General features: G+C 44.7%; 1 protein-coding gene and 1 pseudogene across 1 annotated transcript in view; one reads left to right on the top strand and one right to left on the bottom strand.

Moving 5' to 3' along the window:
• The window catches only part of LOC128104186 (acylcarnitine hydrolase-like), a 145024-nt gene that overhangs the window by 87403 nt on the left and 30897 nt on the right, over positions 1-26724 (bottom strand). The gene's annotated exons all lie outside the window — the stretch shown is intronic.
• On the top strand, positions 12591-16836 carry LOC128103669 (pyrethroid hydrolase Ces2e-like; annotated as a pseudogene).

The raw sequence follows: 26724 nt of genomic DNA on the forward strand, positions 1-26724 counted from the left end.
ACCTGGATTCTGAACCACAAACAAATATAAGAAGGCACAGAGTTTTATCACATCCTCTTCTATGGCACCTAGTGCTGGCTCATCATCAGGGACATCAAGGTGACAGTATCTTATACATAATCCCCAGGATTACTTAAAAAGTTAGGTGTGAGCAGGGTGTGATGGAACATGTCTGACAATCCAGCACTCTTGTTGAGGTAAAGGAAATAGGAGGCTCTCCAACTGAAGTCTGGCAATCTGGCAAGAACCTGATCACACAATAAAATCCTGAGGATGTTCAGACAATGAAGTGTTGCTAGAGCATGTTGGCTCATGAGGGCCCATCCCTTTCTCAGCATCTCTAGATGAGTAATGGATACTGGAGAGGGAAGAGACATTTCCTTTAGTGATATAGCTACCAGTAAACCACCCATACTCCTATAAATAAACCCTCAACCAATTAGTTACTCTAACCAAACTTACTGGATGATCAACAACAATTAAAAAGATAATAAAGGAGAAGAGGGACTAGTTGAGAGGAGAACGGAGAAGAGGACAAGTGAGAGTAATAGAGGAATGGACATGAGCAAACGCCTCATTCAGTCTCATCACATGTATGAAAACGTCATCATGAAAACCATTATTATGTGTCATTAGAACACACTGAGAGAAAACTTAAGAGAAAAAAGAACTCCAACACAATAATGTTGGCTGTGAAGATTATCTACATCAAGGCAACATTCCTTTTATAGAGAGATGTTTTAAAAAAGGAGTAGTATAATAGATTTCAGCATGATGCATTCCTAAGTATCTCAGCTTTATTCCTCTGCAAGCTACAAGGCTCTAGGAACCTCAAAAGGAGACAGTGAACCTTGTTTACAGTACCAGATCCCTGGTGAACTTCTATCCAGTGCACATCTGCATCCATACATGATCCCATTCACCAACACAGAAGAGGTTTCTAAGCATGTAACTCCAGAAGCCTCCAAAGTCAGATGTATGGCTTCTGGAAAGGGGAGGCTCTCTTGAGAAGACAACACCCTTGCTTGAGTTTGTCTTGTCCTCTTCTTGGGTGTCCCTCTTTAACCGTATGGTGCAAACATGCAAACATCTGTTCTTTCAAATGCCAACTCTGAAGGAAGTAAACTGCTAAAGAGAGGAGACACTCTTGAATCTGTTGAGCTGTGTGAAAATCACACATCGATCTCTACGGATGCAGCTCTCCTGAGTCATCATTCAGACTGGGGTGACCTTTGGGTTATTCATGCTCTTGTAAACAACCTCTCACCCAGACACCACACCATGATAAACTCACTGGTCACCCAAGAAATAAAAAAGAATGCCAACTGTGCTTCATAGAAATAAACAAAAGCATAAAGAGGCTAAATGTGTGCACATATATTTGGTTTTCACATATTGGTCACAATCTAACCCCTTCATGAGCTGGTCTCATCCACCCTCAGACTGAAAGGACATCATTCCACTAAATGCCATGTCAGGGAAAGCTGTTTTTGGAGGATCAAGCATCATGGTTGTGCCAGACTCCAAGTAGGACCGCTTTACCATGTTTTGTCTGTTGCTGTAACAATGTTAGGCATCAGCGGTGGATTCAGTGAGCTTCATGGTCAGAAATGCCTACCAGCAAGGCATCCCATGTAGGCAGCAAGTCACTGAGGACAGGGGGTGAGCTTTTGACCTTGGGAAGATATAGGCAAAAGCCTCTGATGCCTGTATATACTGCTGCTCTGGCCTAATCCACATCAGTTGACACAAAAGATGTTCAGCCATGAGGATCAGAGAGGGGAAGACATCTCAGAAACACCACACTGATTTGAAGCTTAGGTCTTGCCTAATTATACAGTGTCCAAACAAGATGCTCTATGAGGTGAAGTGGCATGGAGGTGGGAGCTTGAAAAGATGATAAACCCAGAAGGGCAAGAAGGTCTTTACTGGACACCTCCCTGAACCTTAGGGCACAGAAAGAATCAGGGCTCCCTAAGGAATACATAGTATGTAAGTAATGTTCCAGTCTATGACAGAGACTATGTCCATGATGAACTTCATACAAATCAGAACAGGCACAGCCTAGGTTTATTAGGGTCATTAGATGAAAATTGTGATTCTTGCATGTTCCACCCTGGACACCATGGGGTAGACAAGGATACAGCACAGCCTGACTGAGGTGCTGGGAGAGGGAAGAGAAGTTCCTCTGAGTGCAGGAGGATGGCTGCCTGATGCTTCCACTGAGGTCTGAAGGCATTATTGAACTCCTCCTGCAAATAACCCCTGTGTGCTTAGGGGGCTTACAGCACACTTTAGAATTTCAATAGCCATATTATTTTAAAGAGCTTCATTATTAAATGGCACATATATAATCAAATCCATTCATTTATCTTCATACTTTTGTTATTTTGAGCAAATGCATGAGACATTGTAACCATGTCCATCTCAAGTGTGAAGATGTTTCTGTCACTCAAAACATTTCTATCTCACCTCTTTACATTGACTATTATCCTGAGCCATACTTTCTGGAAGCCAACTAACTGCTTTCTGGTGCTGAGGTTTGTAAAAGGACCATAACTTAGAAATTGTAAAGGTCTGTGTATACTATCATTGAAATGGAATTATTTGTCTGAGGCACAAGGGTGGTTGACCTATTTCATGGACTCTTCCACTGTGATATAAGGTAGAGTGGGGAGATTCTGATGCCCATTTTCATCTCCACCTTCCCTGAGATTGTCTGCACAGTGAGTGCCCTCTCACCCTGTCCTGACCTGCTGACTCTTTGTTCATCTTGTGAGCTCCTGCTCTGCCTGCAGTATGAGGATAAGAAGGAACACAGAGGTGCCTGGGGAAGTGCCATGTTCCAGGGAACTGCTGAGGGTCTCAGGAGACACACCAATATACTTCTGCCTCACAGAAGTTGAGTGTTCTCTTTGGCCAACAAAATTGTATCTCATGGTCCCCATTGTGTTTAGAATCATGTGAGGAGGTAGGATGGATCTTCTGTCTTTCACTTTTCATCGTGGGGTAGTAGGAACAATTTCATACTGGTCGGTCACAATACTCATAGTGTACACTATGTGATTTGTTAGAAGCACACACTCAGTTACGAATTTGGAAAATTTATTTTCATTTACTGGAAGAATGATCCAGTCCCTCCCTGCATGATTCCGGTACAGTTGCTGTCCAACAAGTCTCAATATGAGCAGCTGGACTCAGACTCTCTGGTTACTGCCTGGGAGGCAAGAGAGAAGAGGAGATTCTGTCTTTTATTGAATAATGGTTTTGTCAGGAAAGGGGATCAATGGGTATGGAGTAAAGAGGTCTTACTGAACCATTTACCTCATCTCCATGACCTTTTAACATTAAAGTCTTGAAAACAAAATTTGGAATCAAAATGAGCTACACTAGTGTGAAATCTCTTGAGATGGATATGAGAATCAAGGGATGAATTAATAAATTGGGGGAAAATTAACTTTTTAGATATAGGAAAACCCAAAGTTAGGTCTGGGACCTGATTTTATTCCCTGACTTTGAATGGCCTCAGGTCTTCAAGGTCATCCCTGAGTTTGGTGACCTGCTGATGGAGGAGGCCATGAGGCACTGCAGACCCCTGACCCTCCAACTAGAGTTCTAAGAGACCATGGAAGAATTCACATTTCTGATCCCTGCCCTGCAAGAAGCATATGTGCATGTGTGGAGAGAGTCTCCAGGAAGGACAGGATCAGGAAGGACAGGATCAGGAAGGACGGGATCAGGAAGGACGGGATCAGGTGTGCACTGTTTTACAGCTCCAAGCTACTGTGGGGTTAGAGTTCAAGTCCTTCCACCGCAGCCTGTGCTCCCTCCTCTACCCACCCCAAGTGAGCACAGCACCAGGCATAGGTGCAGAGAGCTATGTCTTATGTTACTTCTTTGTTCATCTCTCTGTCAACCTATTTACTGTTTATTATTTATTCATATATTGATTAACTGATTGATTGATTGATTAATTTGAGACAGGGTCTCACTATGCTGGACAGGCTGTTCTAAAATGAACTTCAAAACCAGCATGACCTGAAACCAAACACAGTCCTTCTGCCTAGGGGCCTGATATTAAAGGGGTGTGCAACTACTCTCTGACCCGGAAAACTGGTACCAAGTCCTTTCATTTGCTGCTTTAAACCAATAAAACATCATCACCAGTGACGATTTTTGCAGTACCCACTCTGAACACGAGGGGGCAGGAGAGAAAGGAGAATACCCTTTAGCCTGGACTCTGCAGCTTGTCAGAGAGAAGAGCTCTTAATTTTGGTACAGATGAGCTGTGCCTGAAAGTTCCACAGGAGCCTGAAGGCATTACTGAGCTCCTGCTGTATAAACACCTCTGTGAGGTATGCACTTCTGCTGATGCACAGGACGGATCTCTGAGGGGCTTTGGATGCTAAGTAGCTCTCTGGACATTGGAAAGCTTTATTGTCAGATGATTTCTATTCAATCAAATTTGCCTTTTACCAGAAAACTTGGTAAGTTGTCAGAATAAGATGAGATAAGCAACAACATGCACTTGAAGTATGAGAATAATTCTTTCACTGGAAAAATTTAGCTCATGGTTCTTTATGTTAACCATTGCCTGGTCTCTGCTCCCTGTAAACTGTTGACTGCTTTCTGGTGGAACAGTTTGGAAACTCCGTAGATTTTTAAAACATGGGGGCCCTGGCCATCTATCTTAGTTAGGGTTTCTATTGCTGCGAAGAGTCACCATGACCATGGCAACTCTTATAAAGGAAAGCATTTAATTGTGGTAGCTCATGTACAGTTCAGAAGTTCAGTCCATTATCATCAAAGCAGGGAGCAGAGCAGTATACAGACAGAAATGGTGATTGCTACATCTTGATCATTGCTACATCTTGATCAGAAGTAGAACAGGAAGTAGACTGTAACACTGAGTGTGATTTGAGTTTACGTGAGACCTCATAGCCTGCCTCCACAATGACACACTTCCTTCAACAGGGTCACACCTACTCCAATAAGGTCACACCTCCTAATATTGCCACTCCCTTTGAGGGCTATTTTGTTCAAACCACCACATTCCACTCCTTGGCCCCCAAAGGCTTGTGGTCATATCATAATGCAAAAATGTATTCAGTCTAACTTCAAAAGTCCACACAGTCTATCAGTTTTAACAATGTTTTAAAGTCCAACATTCAAAGTGTCTTCTGAGAATCATTCAATCTTTTAATTGTAATCCCCTATAAAATAAAATAAAAAAATCACAAACTTCCAACATATAATGGAACAGGATATGTATTACCATTCAAAAACATAGGGAAGGGAGCACACTGAGAAAATACTGGAAGAAAGCAACATGGAAAAACCAGCTGGGCAAACTGTAAAATCTGTATCGCCATGTCTGATTTCTGGTGCTCTCCAGGTCTCTAATTCCACACAGTTTTGTTGATTGCAACACACTTCCTCCTCGTGGGCTGGTTCCATTCCCTGTTAGCAGCTTTCTATGCAGGTATCCTCTATCTCTGGCACATCCAACATATTGGAATCTCCAGGCAATCCAGGCTTCAACTTCACAAGTTCATGAAATGGCCTCTCCTGATACATGCCTGGCCTCACAAGTCTGTCTGTGATGTGTAGTCTGCCACACATTTTTGATAAACAGTTAAAGCTTCTAACAGAACAACTTTGCCAGTCTCCTGCATCAGAGATCAGTACCTGTAGGGAGTCTAAAGATCTTTCGCTATGGTGTGTGTCAAGGATGTGAGGTGGGAGAGGGAGGAATGCACACGTGTGTCTAGCAGAAGACATCCTTGCCCCTGGTACCATGACTGATGGCTTCTGCAGGTATAGAAGTATCTTCCTGTTTTCCACAACTCCTCATGAACAAAGTAACTCTTCTCTACATTGCATGTGATGAATTTTCATTTAATTTCAAATCTTGGACTTCTCTTTGTTAGTGTGTGTGCTTAAACTTCTCATGCCCACCAATTCAACCTGTCTTTTAGTTTGTCATTGTCAACGAGGCCAAAATGTCTTCAATATGCCTTTTGTTTCCCCAAATCATTTTCTCTGTTATTAAAGAGGGCACATACTGTGTTCTTTAGACCCTGGGGTCTCAGGCTGCTTCTATCTCTGACTGACTTTTCCTCTTCGTTCACCACTTTCAATCACTTCAGTGAACACCAGCCATAAGGCACCATGACCTATGCATGAAAGTAGAGACTCCTGTGTTGTCTGTCCTGGACACCAGGGCACAGATGAGGGGAATGCTAAGCAGAGGCTCAGCAGCTGAGCTCATGGATACCATCCCCCATCTCAAGATCCCTCCAGGCCCTCCTGCACTGCTTTCTGTTGCTACAGTTTGCACCTGCCTATGGTTTAGGAACACTGTATCTCTTCCTGCCATGTCCTGTAAGAGGAACCACTGGAGACTAGCTGCCATCCAGCGTAATGTCCTTGAGATTCCCTCCTGTCATTGCAGAGTCTCAGCTCCATTTACCCCTCAGCAGTTGCAGCCTGAGTCACTTCCATGTTAAGACTCTTCTTTGGTGGGGAGAAGTCATGCTTCTTGACTCATTATGTAGCCTAGGCTGAAGTTATCCTTACCATCTTCCTCCACAAGCAGATGGCCACCCAATGCAACCATACTGAAGATCGGTAAGTCCCAGTACAGGTGAGGATGGGAAGCACTTGCACACAAGGATAGAGGGGGTAAGAAATTATGCTGGTTTTTTGAAGACAGGTTAGCACAGTCTTTCTAAGTTAAACAATCACAGGCTTGTCACACACTCCTCAGTTCATTGCTTTCACTTTCATTCAGAGGTATCCGAAGCGTGTGGTCACACAAAGTTATGCTTGTAGTTAGGCATCAGCATTTAATTAAAAATTTAGTTTCATTCAAAATGTTTAGTGTGTACATGTTTTATCTCACCATTCAGAGGCTGAGCCAGAAGTGTTATAGTGTTAGTGACTATATTTCAAGACATTGTCTTAACGTAAAGAAATACAGAAACCAATCCACATGGCCTTTGAGCTCTGCTTGATCTATTTTCGTGAAAAGCAAGATTGTTAATGCTCATAGGACTCTGGATTCTGGGCCTGCTAGTATATGTGGGATATGAAATGTTTTTTAAATACCTAATTGGATGCAGTGAGTTTAGGTGTGTTTTAATATGTGTGTGTGTGTGTGTGTGTGTGTGTGTGTGTGTGTGTGTGTGTGTGTGTGAGAGAGAGAGAGAGAGAGAGAGAGAGAGAGAGAGAGAGAGAGAGAGAGAGAGCGAGCATGAATTGGATGGGAATTTGTGAGGAATTTGTCTAGAAAGCAGAGTAAACATGATTTAAATATGTTGATCTGTATATGAAATTATCAAAGATTAAAATACATGTCCTGGATAAATAGTTGAGAAACAGAGCACTTGTCTCATACGTATAAGTCCCTGGATTCAATATCCTGTCTCTACTTCAGATGTTTGGGAAAATTGACACATCAGAGGTGATTGGATGTCAAAATATCATGTCCATCTGTTAATAAGCTCTAAGTATTCTCATCTATATAAGTAGCTTGTAAAACATTTGAATTGCCACAGCCTTAGTGTCTTAGAAAGTTTATGTGACCTTAACAAAAATCATGATAAGCTGCAAGCTCAGGTCTATGGCAGACACACATGGCCTGGCTACTTGGAAGATCAAGGCAGGTGGAATATATGAACTCAAGAATTAAAGTCAGCCTGTAACATACAGACACATTGCATCACAATTGCTTATATGCATAGATTGATACATGTAACATACATACATGAGTTTGTATATATCATAACCTATGTGGCTTATAACCTATGGGAATTTGTTCACAATTTTGAAGACGATGAATTCCAAAATTAAGGTACCATCAGATATGCTATATATTGAGGGCTAGTTTTCTCATCCAAAGATTGTTCTTTTTGGTTACACTGAGCTGATGGAACAAAGAATGATGCCCATGATGGGAGCTTCCTCGTGGCCAGACTCTTAATATCCTCATTGTAGAGTTCATGTTTGAGCTGACCTGATAATAGATGCCACAGAGGCAGAGGACAAGGTCAGATAGAGAATGGAAAAGGCATGCTAGTAATTCAGGTAGGCTATATCAACAGGAGTAGATTTGCTGAGTCCCAGCACAACTGTGTGTAACCTTTGAAGAATACGTCAGCCTGTTTCAACAGGACTATACCATTTTGCGTCTCCTCAGGGCATGCATGGTGTGAGCATGCCAGTGGCTCCCTGTCTTTGCCACCACTGAGTGTAGTGGGTAGCCATTCCAGCTTTGATCTGGAAGTTCCAACCCCCATTGAGACTTCGGCAACTGTCACGCCTACAAGGCGGGGCCAAGGGAGGCGCGGGGGGGACCCGAGATCTGGATCGGCGGGCGCTCTCTCTGTTGCGGGACCCTGGACTGGAGAGGTGGACTGAGCAGAGCTCCAGAGAACACCGCTGGACTGTGATACACCTTCCCCAGACTCCGCGACCTACCTATCCCTTAATTTGTAAGTTACGCCATTAAATAAATCTCCTTTTAACTACGTGGAGTGGCCTTAATAATTTCACCAATATCTGGCGCCCAACGTGGGGCAAGTTCCAAAGGCCTGGGTGGCTCCCGCCCTCAGCCTTCTCCCCGGCTGGCGGGTACCTAAACCCGCCTGCAGAGTTCCATAGAACCAGGGAACGCCTACACGGTTCCATTCCCGAAAAAGGGAGCAGCTAGTCCGGTCTCAGCTCCCTAGCTTAGCCCCAAGACCTCTAATCATTCGCTTTACCGGATAAAACTGCGTGTGCGTTGCGTTGCAAAGCTAGGGAGCTGAGACCGGACTAGCTGCTCCCTTTTTCGGGAATGGAACCGTGTAGGCGTTCCCTGGTTCTATGGAACTCTGCAGGTGGGTTTAGGTACCCGCCAGCCGGGGAGAAGGCTGAGGGCGGGAGCCACCCAGGCCTTTGGAACTTGCCCCACGTTGGGCGCCAGATATTGGTGAAATTATTAAGGCCACTCCACGTAGTTAAAAGGAGATTTATTTAATGGCGTAACTTACAAATTAAGGGATAGGTAGGTCGCGGAGTCTGGGGAAGGTGTATCACAGTCCAGCGGTGTTCTCTGGAGCTCTGCTCAGTCCACCTCTCCAGTCCAGGGTCCCGCAACAGAGAGAGCGCCCGCCGATCCAGATCTCGGGTCCCCCCCCGCGCCTCCCTTGGCCCCGCCTTGTAGGCGTGACAGTTGCCGAAGTCTCAATGGGGGTTGGAACTTCCAGATCAAAGCTGGAATGGCTACCCACTACACTGAGTATGTGCATATCTAGTAGTATCTCCATAAAGAGGACTCTGTAGACTTTACTCCACCTCCTTCTTCCTGCCTACAAATGAAAGGTTCCAGACCACCCCTTCCACCACACACACAGTATTTGAGAGTCTTCTTCATTCTACATGTTTACTATGGTCTCCACCATCATCAACGAAGAGCCTCTGAATGATGGTGCACTGGGTGACAGAGCACATAGGGATGTTACCCCACATCATGCTACACAATAGCTGAGGATTAAGAGGATACACCAGGCTTTTCTGGTTACATAAAGAAGCTACTTCCATGTCTTTTGGGCTTAGAATAACCAGGTGGAGTGTTCCTTTCAGTTTCCAAAGTCCAGATGTTCACCAGAAAGGGAGTTGAGGACAAAGAGAATATCTGCATAGACACGGCATGAACGCACAGAGAGTGTGGAGGGGAGACACTAAATCTATTGCATTTATGGATGGGATGATTTCTATATTCCACATTGCAAACACCAGGGAGCAGATGAAAGACAAGTCTATCTTTTAGCCTTGGATCAGTAAATGGTCATAGAAGATCCCTTCCTTTGAGTCTAGGAGGACAGTTGCCAGATACTTTTACTGGGGACTTGAGCTCCTTCTGCACCCATGCATCTGTGAGGTCTCCATTTCTGCTGAATACAGGACACATCAACAAATGGTCTTTAGAATTTCAGTAGCTTTGTCATTTTTTTAAAAAAACTTAGATATCAAATGATATCTATGCAATTACTTTCTAGCATAGACTGGTAAATTTTGCCTAAAACTATGATCTAAGCAATCACTTTCACCTAAGTGTGAGTCCCCTACTGTCACTGAAGAAGTTCCCTTGAGCTCCTCTCTGTCAGTCATTGCCTGGTCTCTGCTCCAGGGCAACCACTCTCTGATGGTTCAGTTTGGAAACAGCATGTAATTTAGAAGCATCAGCGTCCTAGCTATCCTATCTCAGAAAGCGATTCCTATGTGACTAGTCCTGTTACTGAGTAAGAGGTCTTGAAGATTCAAGTGCGCTGTATTTGGTTAACAGTGTCATTCCATATATTCACACAACATATTTTACCTAATCCCTAGTTGATGCACACCTGAGTGACCTCATTTTGACTACTTTTATTGAAGCTCTTATGAACTTTGGAAGTATGAGTTTCTGTAATTGGTGTTTTCAATTCCTTGAACTAAAGACCTGGGAGTAGAACTACTCAATCACAGGATAAATGTGTTTAGCTTTTAAAAGAACTGTCTAACTGATGTCTATAATGACCATATCATTTTATATCTCCTCCAGTGATGTATGATAGTGCCAGTAGCTCCATGTCTTTGCCAACACTTGGTTTTATAGGTCTTAAATCTAGTTATATTAAAGAGGAATATAGTAGTATCTCATTGAAGGAATTTTCATGGCCTTGAGTCTTTACATTCTTCTTTCCCTATCTATCTATCTATCTATCTATCTATCTATCTATCTATCTCATATCTTTTTCTATCATGCTCTCCCTACTCACTCCCTGCCTCCCTCCACAGAATGGAAGCTAAGTATATTCTTCATTCACATTTTTTCTGTGGCCATGGCCATCTTCAATATAGGGACCTGAATGATGGTGCAGTGAGTAGCAGAGCACACAGGGATTTTCCTAGCTGAGCTACAAACATGTCTGGAATTAAGAAGCACAGAGATTCCCAAGGTCCATTGAGAATCTAGTTACTTCATCACAAGATTGGAGGAACTGGCAACTTCTCAGCTCTCATGGCCCAGCTCTTCCTTTGGTTGGAACCTTGGAGTAGAAAGAACACCTACCAAGAAAGGCTAAGACCACAGAAAGGACAACAGTGCATTGGTGGGGTGACACTGAATCAAAGGAACCCCTGTTGATTGGAGGACACAGGAAAAGCTGAGCTATGCTGTGCCAGGTAAACATGCAGAGAGACACCAAAGAAAAGGTCCTACAGTGCCATGTTGTTAGGCTATAGACTATTATTTAGATTATAATGAAGATAATTTGGAGTCAAGGTCAATTCTCAGCTGGCAGTAAAGGCGACAGACACTGATCCCCACACCACTTCCTCTAGGAAGTCAGTCTGGACTGAATATGGACTTCTGATCCCGCATCCTTTGATACATCATGTCAGCATTTTATTGTGATTCTGAAACTTCTGTTTATAGACTTTTTTTTTTGAGACAGGGTTTCTCTGTGTAGCTTTGCACCTTTCCTGGATCTCGCTCTGTAGACCAGGCTGGCCTCGAACTCACAGAGATCCGCCTGGCTCTGCCTCCCGAGTGCTGGGATTAAAGGCGTGCGCCACCACCGCCTGGCCATGTTTATAGACTTTTATCTCAGATTTTTCATAGGTTCTAAGACTTCAGATTGACTCCAGTGTTGGAGCCAGTAATTCCCCTTAAGTTCTTGTCATATGGTTATGTATGATATTTATCAAGGGGTGGTAAGGGAACTTTCCTCCAATCCTGATGATGTAACTTCCACTTTGGGCTCCATATGGTGGAATTAGAATATCGACTTCCACAAATTGTCCCTTCACTTCCATATGTGAGCAATGGTCTGGGAGAATCCACACTTATATATGTATATGAGCACAATAACTAACTAACTAACTAACTAAACACAAACAATTAAAAATATTTGTTAAATGGATAAATGACTATGAAGTTGATCTTGGTAGGAACTGGCTACTAGAGGAGACACATCATGAGGGTGGGATGAATAGGAGCTATGGACTTTAAAAGAAACAGAATAGTAGTGTGTTTTGGTCAAACAACTGTGATTTAACAGGGAGGTGTCCAAGTAGGTCCTAAGTTAATTGTAGGGACTAGGGAGTCTGGAAGCAGGCTCAGTAAACTGAGTCTCAAAGCACAGAGGAGTCTTGAGGATAAAGGTCACAGTCAGAGCTCCTGCATTTTCCTGTCTCTCCTGTGATGTCTTGAGTGAGTACTTACTCACCGAAGCCCTCTGACTTCTCCTGTTACAGCTCTTTGCCCAGGAGTGAGGACAGGGTTCCTAGTATCCCAGAAGAGCCTCAGAATCCATGGTGTGCCTTTCCAGGAGGCCAAAGAGAGAACAGAAATAGCATAGGTGACTTGCCTTGCCTCCTGGCCATTACTTCTGTCATTTTGACTAAACAGTTCTCCTACAATGAGGACTTTGCCACACCACACCAAATTCCCACCTACATCCTTTGGATTTAATCTTGCTTAGACAAGGCCCACAGATTGTGCTTCCTGTTTGTGTAACGTGGACATCCTATGTAGAAACACAGACTCCAGTCTGAGAGCTGTCATGCCACTGAAACAACTTCATAGCTGGCTGAATGCCGTGGTCTTTAGGCTTCTGCTTCTCCTCCTCCATGTGCAGGGTGAGGCTCACTAAGCTGGCAATGGGGAATGACTAGAGTCAGAGCTGCATGTCAGAGGCTGGGCTTGTGGGAAAGTTCAAGGTCCTTGGCCTGTCCTACTCCATTGTTCCTACTCTGCCTCCTCTCCTTTGGTTCCAAGTTCCTGCCTAGGCAAGGTTCATATATTTGTGACATTAACACAAAGTCGATCCTATACAGCAGCACAGACTCAGGTCTGGGTTCTAAGCATGCCTTCAAACAGACTTCCTAGATGGTTGAATTCTCTGACCTGTGGGCTTCTGCTTCTCTTCTCAGTGCAGGGTGAGACTACCTAGGGAGGAATGGGGGACCCATGTCCAAGCTGCCAAAACTTGATAAGAGTTGTTGGCTGAGATTGCAGTGGTGAAAGTACCAGGGAGGAAGAGCCGGTGGGTGGAGATGGCAGTGTGGGAAATGTTTGTTCCCTAATGCCCTACAAAAGCTCACAGTCTAGCCTCTCTACCAAACAAGGGGTCTGGAAGGCAGAGGACCTCCAATGCTGAGGAACTATCCCAGTAGATGGGTTCTCAGTTGCATTGGATCTAAAGGTCAAGGGACAGAGGAACAGAGGGGACATTTTCTCTCTGTGACTGAAACTGTAGCCACTACTGACTTGGATAATAACAGCATAACTTCATGCTGCTGAGGAGTCCTCATGTGTCACTCTCAGAATGGAGAAGTGCCATGACACTCTTCAAAAGGCCCTGCACAAGGTACTGGCTGCCACTAAGGTATGCAGATGGTCCCAGTCCTACAACCTACAGTTGTACCTAGAAACTCTGGGTTCCCTTCTCCATGTTCCTTACCTGGGGATTAGTTACTGAGGCAACTAGCATGTCCTTTGGGTGTGTCAACAATTTTCAGGTCCTTGTCAGAGCTGAGTCAGGAGGGCACTGTGCTCAGTGTGTGTGTGCAAACCTAGGTGCCCCTTACCACAAATCCTCCTAGTGTGAACTCTGGTGACCTCTAGACAGGCATCCTCACTAAAGAGACTGCACTCACCTCAGCCTGAGACTCTTCTCAGTTTTTGCCAGAGGTCTGGGAGGTCACCAGCACTTTCTAGAAAGAAGTTCTGCAAGATTCACTCATGGCTGTTATGTTAAATGTTGTTTGTTTGAATGTCTGGATTCAGAATCATAGACAATTATAAGAGGAAAAAGATTCATGTCCCATCCCCTCTGTACCTCCCAGGCTTGTCTCATCCACAGGGACAGCAAATGACAGAGTCTGATTTATAGTGCCCAGGATTACTCAAGAAGAGAAGTGTGACCTGGGTATAGCTACACAGCTACAAATTTAGCACCTAGGAGGTTGAGACAGGAGGATCTCCAACTGTAAGACCAGTCTGGGATACCTAGCAAGACCTTTTGTCAAGAAAATAAAGGACAAACAAACAAACAATGGAAAGCAGAAAATGAAATTTCTTCAGCTGTGTTTGATTTTACCTGTTGGTCATAAACTCTGTCCCTGTTCTGGGTTATAGCTTAAAGCCTCATAAAAATCAGTTTACCAGATTTCACGTGAACTTTATAGAGAGCTTTTCTGTGAGGATGAAACATCGCACATGTAGCTAGCCTACATGGGATAAATTCAGAGTGACCATATAGTCCCTATACTGGCTCACATAGAGTTGATGGAAAGGAGACTGGGTCATTGCCACATATGTGGCCCAGGGCAGGAAGCTCATAGGACTGAATGATGTCCTTGAGTCCCATGGTTCCTAGTTGAGTCTGTTAAATGGACTAGACCTGGAGGTACCTCAGTGAAGAGTGTAAGGCAGGAAACATGCAAAGGCTATATTTTCAGACCAGGGTCTTTTGATGAGGCCGAGAAGAGGGTAGAAAGAACAGAGCAACCAAAGTGGCTGATTGGGCAGATTAATCCATTTGTCACCTCTTTATTTACAGGCCAGGAGTCATGCAGCCCCAACAGGAGCACATACACTGGACAGGTGCAAGGTAGCCTTGTCCACTTGGAGGATATCAACATGGGAGTCCACACCTTCCTGGGAATTCCCTTTGCCAAGCAACCTGTAGGACCTCTGCGGTTTGCTCCTCCTGAGCCCCCTGGACCATGGAATGGTGTGAAGGATGGAACTTCCCATCCTGCCATGTAAGCTCTTCTGGGATCCAGTAGACTTCAGGCCCGGGAGTGGGCTAGTGATCTGATCATGGCCCAGACTGCAGTGGTTCCTACTTCTCAATCCCACATCCAGTTCCCCTTCTTCATGGAGCAGGGGATTCCCACTTGCATTTTCCCAAGGACCTGCTGAGATTCTGAATGGAACAACCTGTGCCAGGCTCAAGGTTCAGTGCTTGGCACACACAAGGAGCTAGTCTTGAGTACTGCAGATGGGAGCACAGACACATTTTTTCTTGAGAGTCAGGTTATGTCATAAGTCTCTGACACTAGGGGAAATATCTCTGGGAGGAGATCAGACTCCATCACTTAACCAGAAGAACTCCTGAGTTTTATAGCAGAGAAGAAGAATCCTAAATAGTGAAGCAGTGGTCCCCAAAGGACTGTACCCTCCACAGTCACTGTGCCAACCCGTATGACCAGATGTCATTTGATAAGAACAAGTGCATGTGCTGACAATGAGGAGGCCTGTGGGAGAGATGAGGAACCCTGAAAATGGAGACTTTAGTTGAATAAGGTCTTACTACCTTGTGGGAAACTAACTCATACCTATTTATACAATTGCACTGTAGGAGCAACTCACCTGGTTCAAGCCTAATGGAGACTGAGAAAAGTGATAAAAATGTTAAAACCCATGGTCAAAGGCTGCCATGGAGACTCACAGGGCCCTTAACTTCCTAACTTTCCAATAAGTAGGATATAAGATCACTGAAGTATCTAGCTGGAGCTCTGGGCTCCATCCCAGCTTCTCCAGAGCCTCTGGACTTTATCTGTGGAGGAGTGACTTTATTTATTTATTTTGTGTATTTGGGTGTTTTAATGCATGTATGCCTGTGCTCCATGTGCATTCAGTGCCCTCAGATCCCCTGAGACTTGAGTTACAAGTGTTGTGAGCCGTTACGTGGTTATGTGGGTGCTGGGGATCTAATCTGGGTCCAATGGAAGAGCAGTCAGTGCTCTTAACCACTGAGCTATCGCTCCAGCCACAAGAGGGACTTTAGAAAGTAACCTCATATTTCCAGCAGAGAGTTTTCTAGGAGCAAATCTACCCAGGTTCTGGCTCTAACTAATACTCAGTCCTTGTAATAGTTAATTGGTTATTATTGTCAAAAGGTGTCTACAGAGTATCACTGAAATGAGTGCATTAGCTGAGACCCTGTTCAAAAGCATCCCACCTCTTCTTTCTATGTCTGAAGACTGCCTGTACCTCAGCATCTACTCACCTGCTCATGCCTCTGAGGGCTCCAACCTGCCTGTGTGTGTCAGGCCATGGCCAACTAGGGGTGGAAGGATATTTCATCTGAAGGAATATAGAAAGGCTAAGATCAGTCTGGGCTTTGCTTCAGTACAGACCCTGATACTATGTCCATGAATGCCTTCTTTGGAGACAGCAATGAATATTCTAGACAATAGGTGGCACTTGGGCTGGGTAAGAGGAGTGATCTCTTATTTTATTTTTACCAGGTGATGGTATGGATCAATGGTGGTGCACTGGTTCTGGGCATGGCTTCTCTGTATGATGGATCAAAGCTAGCAGCCATTGAGGACATTGTAGTGGTCACCATCCAGTACTGCCTGGGTGTCCTGGGTTACTTCAGGTGAGCCCAGGGCTGGGCAGGGAAATGGGAGCTAAGCAGAAACAGGAAAGCCCTATGATTTCTATCCCTGCCACTTCTCAGCACTAGAGATAAGCATGCTAGAGTCAATTGGGGCTACCTGGACCAAGTGGCCACCCTATGCTGGGTCTAGCAGAACATCACCCACTTTGGAGGCAACCCTGACTGGGTCACTATTTTTGGTGAGTCTACAGGTGGCACAAGGGTGTCTTCACTTGTTGGGTCTCCTATGTCCCAAGGACTTTACCATTGTGCCATTATATAGAGTGTAGTGGCCATGATGCCTAGTCTCTTCTCCCAGTCTGTGGTGGTCTATGCAGTGAGTTTCCTCTATTCTCCCCATCCTGGTCCTCTACTCCAGCCCTCACTCTCAGAGCTCCTGTTTTGTCTGCTCTAGGAATGCAATAAACATCATAGAAATACTTAGGAATTTCTTTTTTACTCTTTTTTTGCTGAAGGCTTCAAGGACCAGAATGCATACAACACTGCCTCACATTAGCTGAGTATTTTCTCTGCCCCAAAAAAGTTGTACTTAGTAGCTCCCATTGTGTTCACAAGCATGGGAGTCCATGAGATCAGCTTCCACCTGTCAAAGGGTTCTTGGCGGGAGGAGAGAGCAATGAAGCAGTATTAGATAGAAATATGGGTGGAGATAACAAGAAAGACAGAGACATTGGATAGCTTTGGGGAGGGCCCTGGGTCAATACTCAGCCACCTTGAGATTTATTCTAATAGGCTTTTTATACACTGCCAAGTGGAGAGGCAAAAGATCTTCCCCTTTCAAGATTAAAGCACAATGTACAGCCAAGTGTAGACTCTTCAAAACACCTGATAATCAAGCCCGTGATTAAATCATCCTACTATGCAGCCCTGCTGGGTAAAGTGAGCTCAGATTCTCTGTCCTTGAGTAAGGTCTTACTAGGGAGCCTCTGTGGGCCCCCACAAATTCCCCCTTCTTAATAATATAAAAAAATGCCTTGAATAATTGTGGTGATACTGTGTTCCCCAAAATACTGTGCACCCTAATAAACTTATCTGGGGTCAGAGAACAGAACAGCCACTAGATACAGAGGCCAGAAAATGGTGGCACACACACACACACACACACACACACACACACACACACACACACACCCTTTAATCCTAGCATTCCGAAGGCAGAGATGATCTGGATCTCTGTGAGTTCAAAGCCAGGCATGGTGACACACGCCTTTAATCCCAGGAAGTGATGGCAGGAAGCAGAAAGGTATATAAGGCGTGAAAACCAGAAACTAGAGCTGGTTAAGCTTTTAGGCTTTTAGAAGCAGTTCAGCTGAGATCCATTTGGATGAGGACACAGAAGTTTCCAGTCTGAGGAAACAGGATCAGCTGAGGCATTGGCAAGGTGAGGAAGCTGTGGCTTGTTCTGCTTCTCTGATGTTCTAGCATTCACCCCAATACCTGGCTTCAGGTTTGATTTTATTAATAAGACCTATTAAGACTCATGTTACAAATAATCATAGCAAGACATATGCTCCCATTGCTGCAATACCTCCTAATAAAGGATTAAAGGATGGTCAAGATGGAATGGCCTTTTTAGTTTTGGCTGCATCACTTTTTTAAGTTGATAAACTTCTGATGCAACCACATCAAATCTAAGGAGTCCTTAGCATCACCATACCATGGTTCATTAACATTAACAGGTTAACATCATAATTCTAGTATGAATATTACTATACACAATTAAAATTCTCACAAATTTACATCCAAAAGCCAACTCATAATAGAACTATCTACACTTCATTAACTTTAGCAAACATCCGAAAGCAATTTCTTAATAGAACCTTTTGTATTTCTTGCTAACAAAACATGGGGTACATTAATACAGGCTAACATTATCCATACAAAGAACAAGAAAATGTTTTTTTTTGCATTTGAGCTGCTCCATTCCAGCAGCAAAATCTTTATCCCAACCCTACTCATCAGTTCCATTTTTTTTAAATTAAAGAGACTGTGGAGTATAAAAACTCCCCCTTATTATATATTTTTTGAAGCTTCATCTTGAGCCTGGATAGAAAAAAAACTGAAACTTCTCCATTTCTACACAAAACAGTTCCATTTCTAAACATTTCCTTTCTTACACAAACCAGTTCATGAGTCACCACAGTTAACAAAGCATATATGCATACACAAAACAGTTGCATTGCAATGGAACCACTCCTGTTCATCCTATTTCTTAAGTCTGAAAAGTTCAATAAGCCAGTTCTGATACCAGTCTTAACATTCCAATGAAAGCTCAAGATCAGGACCTGGCTCTTCAGCTGCCCTGAAGTCTTTGTATAGCTGTCCAAGTCATAATGAATGTGAAGTGAAAAACTCCCAATATAAAGCAACTCACAACCAAAAATTTGTTGCAGTTCCCTTGAATGCAACAACCCAGTTCAAACACGTCTCTGAAACTTCACTCTCAGCTATAGTGGCACTTTCAGACTGGGAACTTTCATCTAGGAAATTTGCTCTGGGGCAAAGATGGCATCACTCTGCACCTGAGCTGCTGCAGACTTCTTGAAAGACATCTCCATGTACCCAGCATGAAGCAGGAAGGAACCATGCATTTGTTCACCACCAGCAAACAGAAGCTGCAAAACTTTCACTGCTGACTCCTTCTCCATTTGGTGTTTTTACAGTCCTAATCTGTCTGTGCCTCCTGTCTCGGGCCAGCCAGCCTAGAGACCCAGGTGTCCTGAGGCTCAAGGACTCTCAATAGCCCCGCACTGCAGGGGCTCAAGGTGCCTCCCTGTTACTAGGAGCTATGGCTCAAACAGTACCCTGGGTCCCAGAGGAATCCCTGCTTCGTCCAGTAGAGGCTGCTGCATCCCAGTTCAGTTACTTGCCCTGTCTGTGGCCTTGCATCCTTTGTGTACTGCCTTGTTTGCACAGCCCAATGGCGCCCTCAGGGCAGCTCCATGGCTCTGCCTCACCCTACCGCTGGGAGCTCCTGGTTGGCCTGGCTTTCAGTGCTTCTCAGAGGTTCAGCGTGGAGCATGGCTCTGCCTCACTTAGCAGTTCCTGCTCTGCAGTCACTGCTGCCAGGGACTCAGACCCTCTGCTCTCCATTGCAGGGAGGATTTCAAAACCTCCACTGTACTCTCCATGCCTGGGCACATCTCATCTGGGTGTTCTGTCAGCCAGCAGTTCCCCTCGGGTTCACAGCACTATCTCCACCACTGTTTCACACTCATCTTCACAGGGACCCTGGTGTCCCCGGAACACACTCAGACTTGGAGGCACCTGCTCCCTGGTCCTCCTGGTGTGCTCCCCGGTCCTCCTGGTGTGCTCCCCATGGACATTTTTCCCAAGAAGCTTTGTCTCTCATGCAGCGGCCAAGGTGCCCTGCTCACTCACCCTCCAGCTGCCCACTTGGCTCTCCATGCATGCTCTCCCAGGGCATTTCTGCTGGACTCATCAAGGTTGCAGAGCATAGCTTCCAGCCATGTCAGTCCTCACAAACACCCTAGCTGACCGTGCTGTCCTCACTGTGGCTCTTCCATGGCAGAAAGCACACAGACCCTCACTAGTTGTGCTGGCTCTCTCAGCATCTGCTGCTTGTAACTTGATGATGCCTCGTGAGTCTCAGTAATACTGATGCTAGGTCAGCTGCTGCTCTTGTTGCTGCTGCTTACAGTAGGGGCTCCTGAAGCCGCTCTCAGACTGCCAAGTCTGCAGTAGCTGCTTGGTCCTGGACTCTGATTTCTGCATCTCAGGCCCCATGCTGGGCAAAACCTACTCTACTCTAAGTTCTATTAAACCTTCACAATATTCCTTTACCTAAAGCCTATATTTCTCAAACTTTACAAAAACTTTTATGACTTACTTATATATAACTTTACATCTAACTATATATATATATTTGCTGCAACCTATTATTACCCTGTTCTATATTTACAATTTTACTCCCAAAGTAAAGAAAATCACTGCACCCCAATAATTATTCGAGCATGCGCACTTATCCTGTGGTGTTCCTTCTCTTTATCCTCCATACCCAATCTTCACATTCAGTTGCCATATGGGAGCCCATGGGAGACCAGCTCCCACCTTTCCCCATCTTTTGATGGGTTCTTAGGTGGAGGAGAGAGGGATAAGGAAATATTAGGTAGAAAGATAGAAATATAGATGGAGAGAAAAGACAGAGACACAGGATAGCTAAGGGAGGGCCCTGGGTCAATACCCATTTGCCCAGTCCTTTATTCAAATGGGCTTTTTATAATATGCTAAGGGGAGAGGCAAAAGACTTTCTCCTTGCAAGATCAAAGCACAGTGCACAGCCAAGTGTAGACCCTTCCAAACACCTGGTAAACACGCCTGTGGTCAAATCATCTCCTTATGCAGCCCTGCTGGGTAAAGCAAGCTCAGATTCTCTGCCCTTGAGTACGGTCTCACAAGGAAGACCATGTGGGCACCTGAAATGAATTCCCTCATGACAATGTATTTGTGTGAGCAGCAATGGATGTCAAGCTTCCTTCATCCCCCACTGTACCTGCATCTCTTACTCCCTTCTTTACCTCAGCTCCTCCTCATCCTCTTTCTCCTTTTCTCCAAGTTCCAAATCTCCTCATGTGAATCAGAAGCTTTATGGAATATTGACTACAATGGAGGTGGGGTGGTGTCAAACTCCTCTGCCCATCTCTCAGCAAGTCTTCCATTTCTTACATCTATAAGTAGCTTATGGAACACCTACCTAATTAACCACAGCCCCAGTATCTTACTAAATTTCAAATATAAACAAGTCATGATTAGCTGTAATCTGAGTGCTGTGGTAGATATAATCCCATATACAAGGGAGACTGAGGGAAGAAGATTTCATGAGCTCAAGAGTAAATCTGTTCCATAAGGATGTGTATCTAAATACACATGAGTGCAATACATATACATGAGAGTATGAATCATGAGCTGTGTGGCCTATAAACAGAAATTTACCCCCAAGGTTGGTGACCATGAAGTTCATGGTCATGATGTCAGCCTATTTACTGTGTGGTGAGGGCTAACTCTCTGGGTCAAACATTGCTGATATTTGGTCCCTAATCAGAAGAGACAATTGTGCTCATGACATGGCCACTAACTAAAGGTCCCAATCAATAATATCATCATGCTGGACATTAGGCTTCAATATATAAATACGAGGCATAAAAGTTTTTAGAACAAGCACCTAAAGGTCCCATACTAACTACCAAAGCAGCCAACAACTGAAAATGTCTCCACCCACTACAACTGTAAATTAAATATTATCTATAATTGGCATTCAAAACAGTTCATCAAGTCATCTATTTCTCTTCCAAAGTTGGTTTCTTAAAATGAGAAACAGGTCTAGGCATGTCCATTAGCACTTCAAGTGGTGAGGTGAAGCTACAGAAGAACTATTTTTTTGTTGTTGTTGTCTGCTGAGTATTTATGTATATGGAAATTTCCATAGCCACTCCATACACATAGAAATGCACCAAGAAGCATTTTATCTTGGAAAAGCATCAATGCATGTCCTTTGAATGGTGTTCTGTAAGAGGCAGAAGACATTTCCCCTTGACATGATGTTGGAGTCCAGCCTTGAATGAAGCACCAGGATACACAGAAAATGGAGGAACTGGTGCCTTCACCCAGAGATGGGAGCATCTCTCAGGGCATCTCTCAGCACCACAGCCCACCAATTCCCTGGGTCAGAAAATTCAGAATAAAGAGAACATCTGTCTTAAAGGTCTGGGACCACAAACTGGATAAGAGGACATTGAAGGGGCTACAGTGGAATGACAGCAAACCTTGCTGACTGGAGGAGGCAGGAGAAGCCATGGCTGTGCTATGCTAGGAGAAAGGAGGAAGTTCTGCTGTGCCAGGCTGCAGGTTCCCAAGACTGTTGGGGACTGGAAAGATGGAGAAAAAACCAATGCTCAGCTGGCACTTGTGGTACTTTGAATATATTTGGCTCCCATAATCTCATAGAGAGTGACACTATTAGGAGGTGTGGCTTTGCTGGAGTGGATATGGCTTTGCTGGAGGAACTTTCTCATTGTGTGGGAGGGCTTTGATACCACCCAGTGAATCAGTCAACTTCCAGCTCCTTTTTTTCTAGATGTAGCCAGCACCACGTCTGTCTGTATCCACTACACTCTCTATCATGATGATAGGACTGAACCTCTGAAACTGTAAACAAGTCACTACAATTAAATGCTTTACTTTATAAGAGTTGCCATGGTCATGGTGTCTCTCAGCAATAAAAACCCTAAGACAGAACTTCAGGTTGTCTGAACTGATCTCCACATCACACCCTCCAGAAGTCAGGCTCAGCTAGGTTGGAGCTGCTCCTGATCCTGTATTCTTTGATGTAACCTGCCAAGGTTCTTCGTGATTCTGAAGCTCCTATTTAGAGAACTGTATGAAAGGGTCTGATAGCCTAGCTAATCCCAGGGACTAGAAACAGAATGTCCCCATTAAACATTTGTTAAGTAGATAAAGGACTGTGAACTTGATCTGTGTAGGAGCTGGCATGAGAGTAAGGCAGTATGGAGATGGAGTTGATAAGGGATAGGTACTTCAGAGGTGCCAGGTTTTCAGTGTGTTTCAATGAAATAGCTGTGATTGAACAGAGAGAGTGATGTGTAGACTCAAAATCATAACTGCAATGGATGAGGGACCTGAAGGTGAATTCAGGAAACTGTAAGTTCTGGAAGCAGGGAGCAGTTTTCAGGGTGGTGGGCATGCACATGCAGTTCTCTTCAATACATGTCACCTTTCTCAGAGCTGCATCCCATTCTCCACCTGTGACATCCTGAGCATGCATCTACTAGAGAAGCCTCCTGATATTTCCAGCTACAGCTTTCTGCAGCCTCCTCTCCACCCCCATACCTGCCTTGGGCTTGTTACTGAAAGGACTGTGAATAAGGTGACTCCAGGTTAAAGAGAGAATTTCTGGCATTCTAGAAGGACCTTGGGAGCCTTGCTGTGCCTTCCACAGACACCAAAGGCAAAGCAGGAATGGTGGACTTGGCTTGGCCCTATCTGCTGCCCACTGGCTCTTGTAACCTCTGCCTTGCCAGTTCAGTTCAATGACTTTACCCTGTCTCAACAAACTCTCCACCTATTCTACTTTGAATCCAAATTCCTGTCTGAGCAAGGTCCCTATATTCTGTTTCCTGTCAACAACACACAGTGCACTCCACTGTAACACAGTCAGACCTAGGAGTCCATTATGCCACTGGATTAACTTCCTAACTGGTTAAATGCTGTCTTATGTACTCTTGCTTCTCCTTCTTCTCATTCAGAGGAGACTTTTAAGGGGACATAGGGAACCTTAGATTAAACTGGTAGGTTCTGCAGAGTCAGAGGCTGAGACTACAGAGAGGGAGTAACTTATAGACATGTCAGAAGAAATTGTAGGAAATATGTGTCCTCAAATTCCCTTACCAGGGCCTGTGAAATGACTCAGCAGGTAAAGGTGCCTGCCTCTGAGCTGGTGGCCAGAGTTCAGCCCCAGAGGCCATATTGTGGAAGGAGAGAACTGACTCCAAATGCCCAGACCAAAGCCCACAGAGTAACCTTCTCCCAAGCAAAGCATCACTATACAGGAGGAGGTCACCCATACTGAGAAGCCAGCCCAGTAGTAGGGGATCTGAGTTGCGCTGCACCTGCAGGTCAGGAGATAAACAAGCAGATGCATCTTTTCCTTCAGTGCTTTTGTAGCTGTAGCTGCTCCTGGACTTTTTGAAAATAATGATATAATAATTCATGCTGCCAGAGATCTCTGACTGTGTCAGCCCCAAGGACAGAAAAGTGGCCTGGCATTCTTTAAAAGTACAGAGGTATTAGGCATACAGAAGTTCCTGGTACCACACATATCTCCCTGGGTTCCCTTCATTATGCACAGTCATGCAAGAGCAGGTTGGATTCCAGAGCAAAGGGCATGTGTGCTCTGGGCCTATCAGCAACTCTCAGGCCGTTATCAGAAGTTGAGCCAAAAGGACTAGGGTGTATGTGCAGCACTTACACTCTCCTAGTGTAAACCTCATTGATCTTCTTGAGGACCTCTGCAATTTGATAGTGAAATGTTTGTTGACCAATAAACCTAACTCATGAACCCTGCTGTGGGTCACCAGGGTCTGGGAGATCACCAGGCTTCTCCATGTATGAAGATCTGCCTGACTCACTCATGGCTACTGTGTAAATTATTCTTTGTTTGGATTTCTGGGCTCAGGGTCAGTGACAAGTGACAAGAAGGATGGCGTGGATCCTATTCTCTTCTGTCTCATCATGGCCTGTGTCATCCATGGGAACATCAGAATTGCAGAGGCTTACAAACAAAGCCAAGGATTACTTAGAAGGAATGTATTGGGTGCGTATTTTGTGATACACATATAAACCCAGAATCTGAGAAGCTGAGATAGCAGGCCATCTCGACTCCATACAATACTGTGTCTCAAAAATAAAAACAAAAACAAAAGGCAGAAAAAGAAGAAATATGTTCACCTAATGTGATTTTCACCAATGACTCCTGGTCTGGAATATTGCCTTTTAGCTTCCAGTCAGAAGGACATTTTGCCCGATTACACAGGGTTTCACAGACAGAAGATAAAGCATTGTGGGTGTAGGTAGGCTCTAAGCAGGACAATTTCTGTAGGTTTTGTCTGTTGCAATAACTGTCAGGCATCACAGACAGGTGCCTTCAGTGAGACACATGGACAAAGATGCTGTGTGGTAAGTCTTGTGTGTAGGCAGCAAGTCACAGGGACAGGGTGAGCACCTGACTCAGAAAGATGTTGACAAGTTGCTGTGAGTGGCTCCTGCCCTGTCCTCATCCACAAAGGTGGCACCAAAGATGCTGATTCATGTGGGTCAGATGGGGAGGGCTGCAACAGAAGAGTCACTAGGCTGATTTGGGGCTTTTAACTTCTCTTGTTGTAACTCATCATGTCTGCCTAATTCTGCAGTGTGAGAACGTGGTGCTGTGGGAGGGGAGGTGCCGGGAGGTGGGAGCTGGTAGAGATGACACACAGCAGAAGGAGGGTCTCGCTGGACACCTCCCTGCACTCTCAGGCAGAGAGGATCAGGACTGCTTAAGACTGCACAGCATCCAGTCAGGACATTTTCTGAGGTAAAGAAGAGTTAACAACCCCATGGTGTCCAAACACTTATCTTCACCCAATGTCCACACTTAGAGCACGGAGGTTGTCTAGGTCAGTGGGAGACTTTGTGTCATCTCCTCATTTCCTGATCCCACCACAGCAGCCGCCATTTTGTGTGCAGGTCACATCTGTGCTTCTCTCAGCAGCTCTCACGTCAGTGCTGGCACAGACAATGGTGTGTGAGTGTGTGAGTGTGTGAGTGTGTGTGTGTGAGTGTGTGTGTGTCTGTGTGTGTGTGTGTGTGAGTGTGTGAGTGTGTGTGTGTGCCTGTGTGTTTCTGTGTGTGTGTGAGTGTGTGAGTGTCTGTGTGTGTGTGTGTGTGAGTGTGTGAGTGTGTGAGTGTGTGTGTGTGTGTGCCTGTGTGTTTCTGTGTGTGTGTGAGTGTGTGTGTGTGTGAGTGTGTGTGTGTGAGTGTGTGTGTCTGTGTGTGTGTGTGTGAGTGTGTGTGTGTGTGTGAGTGTGTGTGTGTGTGAGTGTGTGTGTGTCTGTGTGTGAGTGTGTGTGTGCCTCTGTGTGTGAGTGTGTGTGTGTCTGTGTGTGCTGTTGGAATTGGTTGAAGTTTCTTCCCACCTCCCCTGTAGAGCCTTGAGATACTATGAGGTTCATGTCTACATTTTCCTGACATCTATGAATATGTTTGACTGTGAGGTATGTCCTGGAAGTGAGATGGGAGCATCAGAAGGTCCAGAAATGTCCAGGAGTGGAGTATCCTAACCCTGTCTCCCGAGTACCTGTCCGTGTATGGAAGGTTATTTCTAACTCTCACAGAGCCCCATAAATGCTTTAGATCCTTGTGATATAATCACTCTCCTTCATCTCTTGGATTATTAAATTATTCTGACTTTATCCTTGTCACCACAACATGCAAAACTGTACTAAAGAGTCACAGCATTAGAGAGTTTGAGAACCACTGTACTAGGGCCTGAAGGGGTTATTGAACTGCTGCGCACACAGGAAGAGGAGCCGGAATTTCAGTGTCTTTCAAAGAAACCAGCATGACCTATCAGGGAGGTGACCAGCAGATCCTAAGCTCACCATAAGGACTAGGGACCCTAAGGGTAGATTTGCTACTCTATAAGTCCCGACAGCACAGAGTCTTGAGGATGATGATCACACTTAGAGCTTCTGTCCTTGCACTATGG

This window comes from Peromyscus californicus, unplaced genomic scaffold (genome assembly GCF_007827085.1).
Source record: "Peromyscus californicus insignis strain IS unplaced genomic scaffold, ASM782708v3 Scaffold_8__1_contigs__length_139910024, whole genome shotgun sequence".
In the NCBI taxonomy this organism is placed as follows: domain Eukaryota; kingdom Metazoa; phylum Chordata; class Mammalia; order Rodentia; family Cricetidae; genus Peromyscus; species Peromyscus californicus.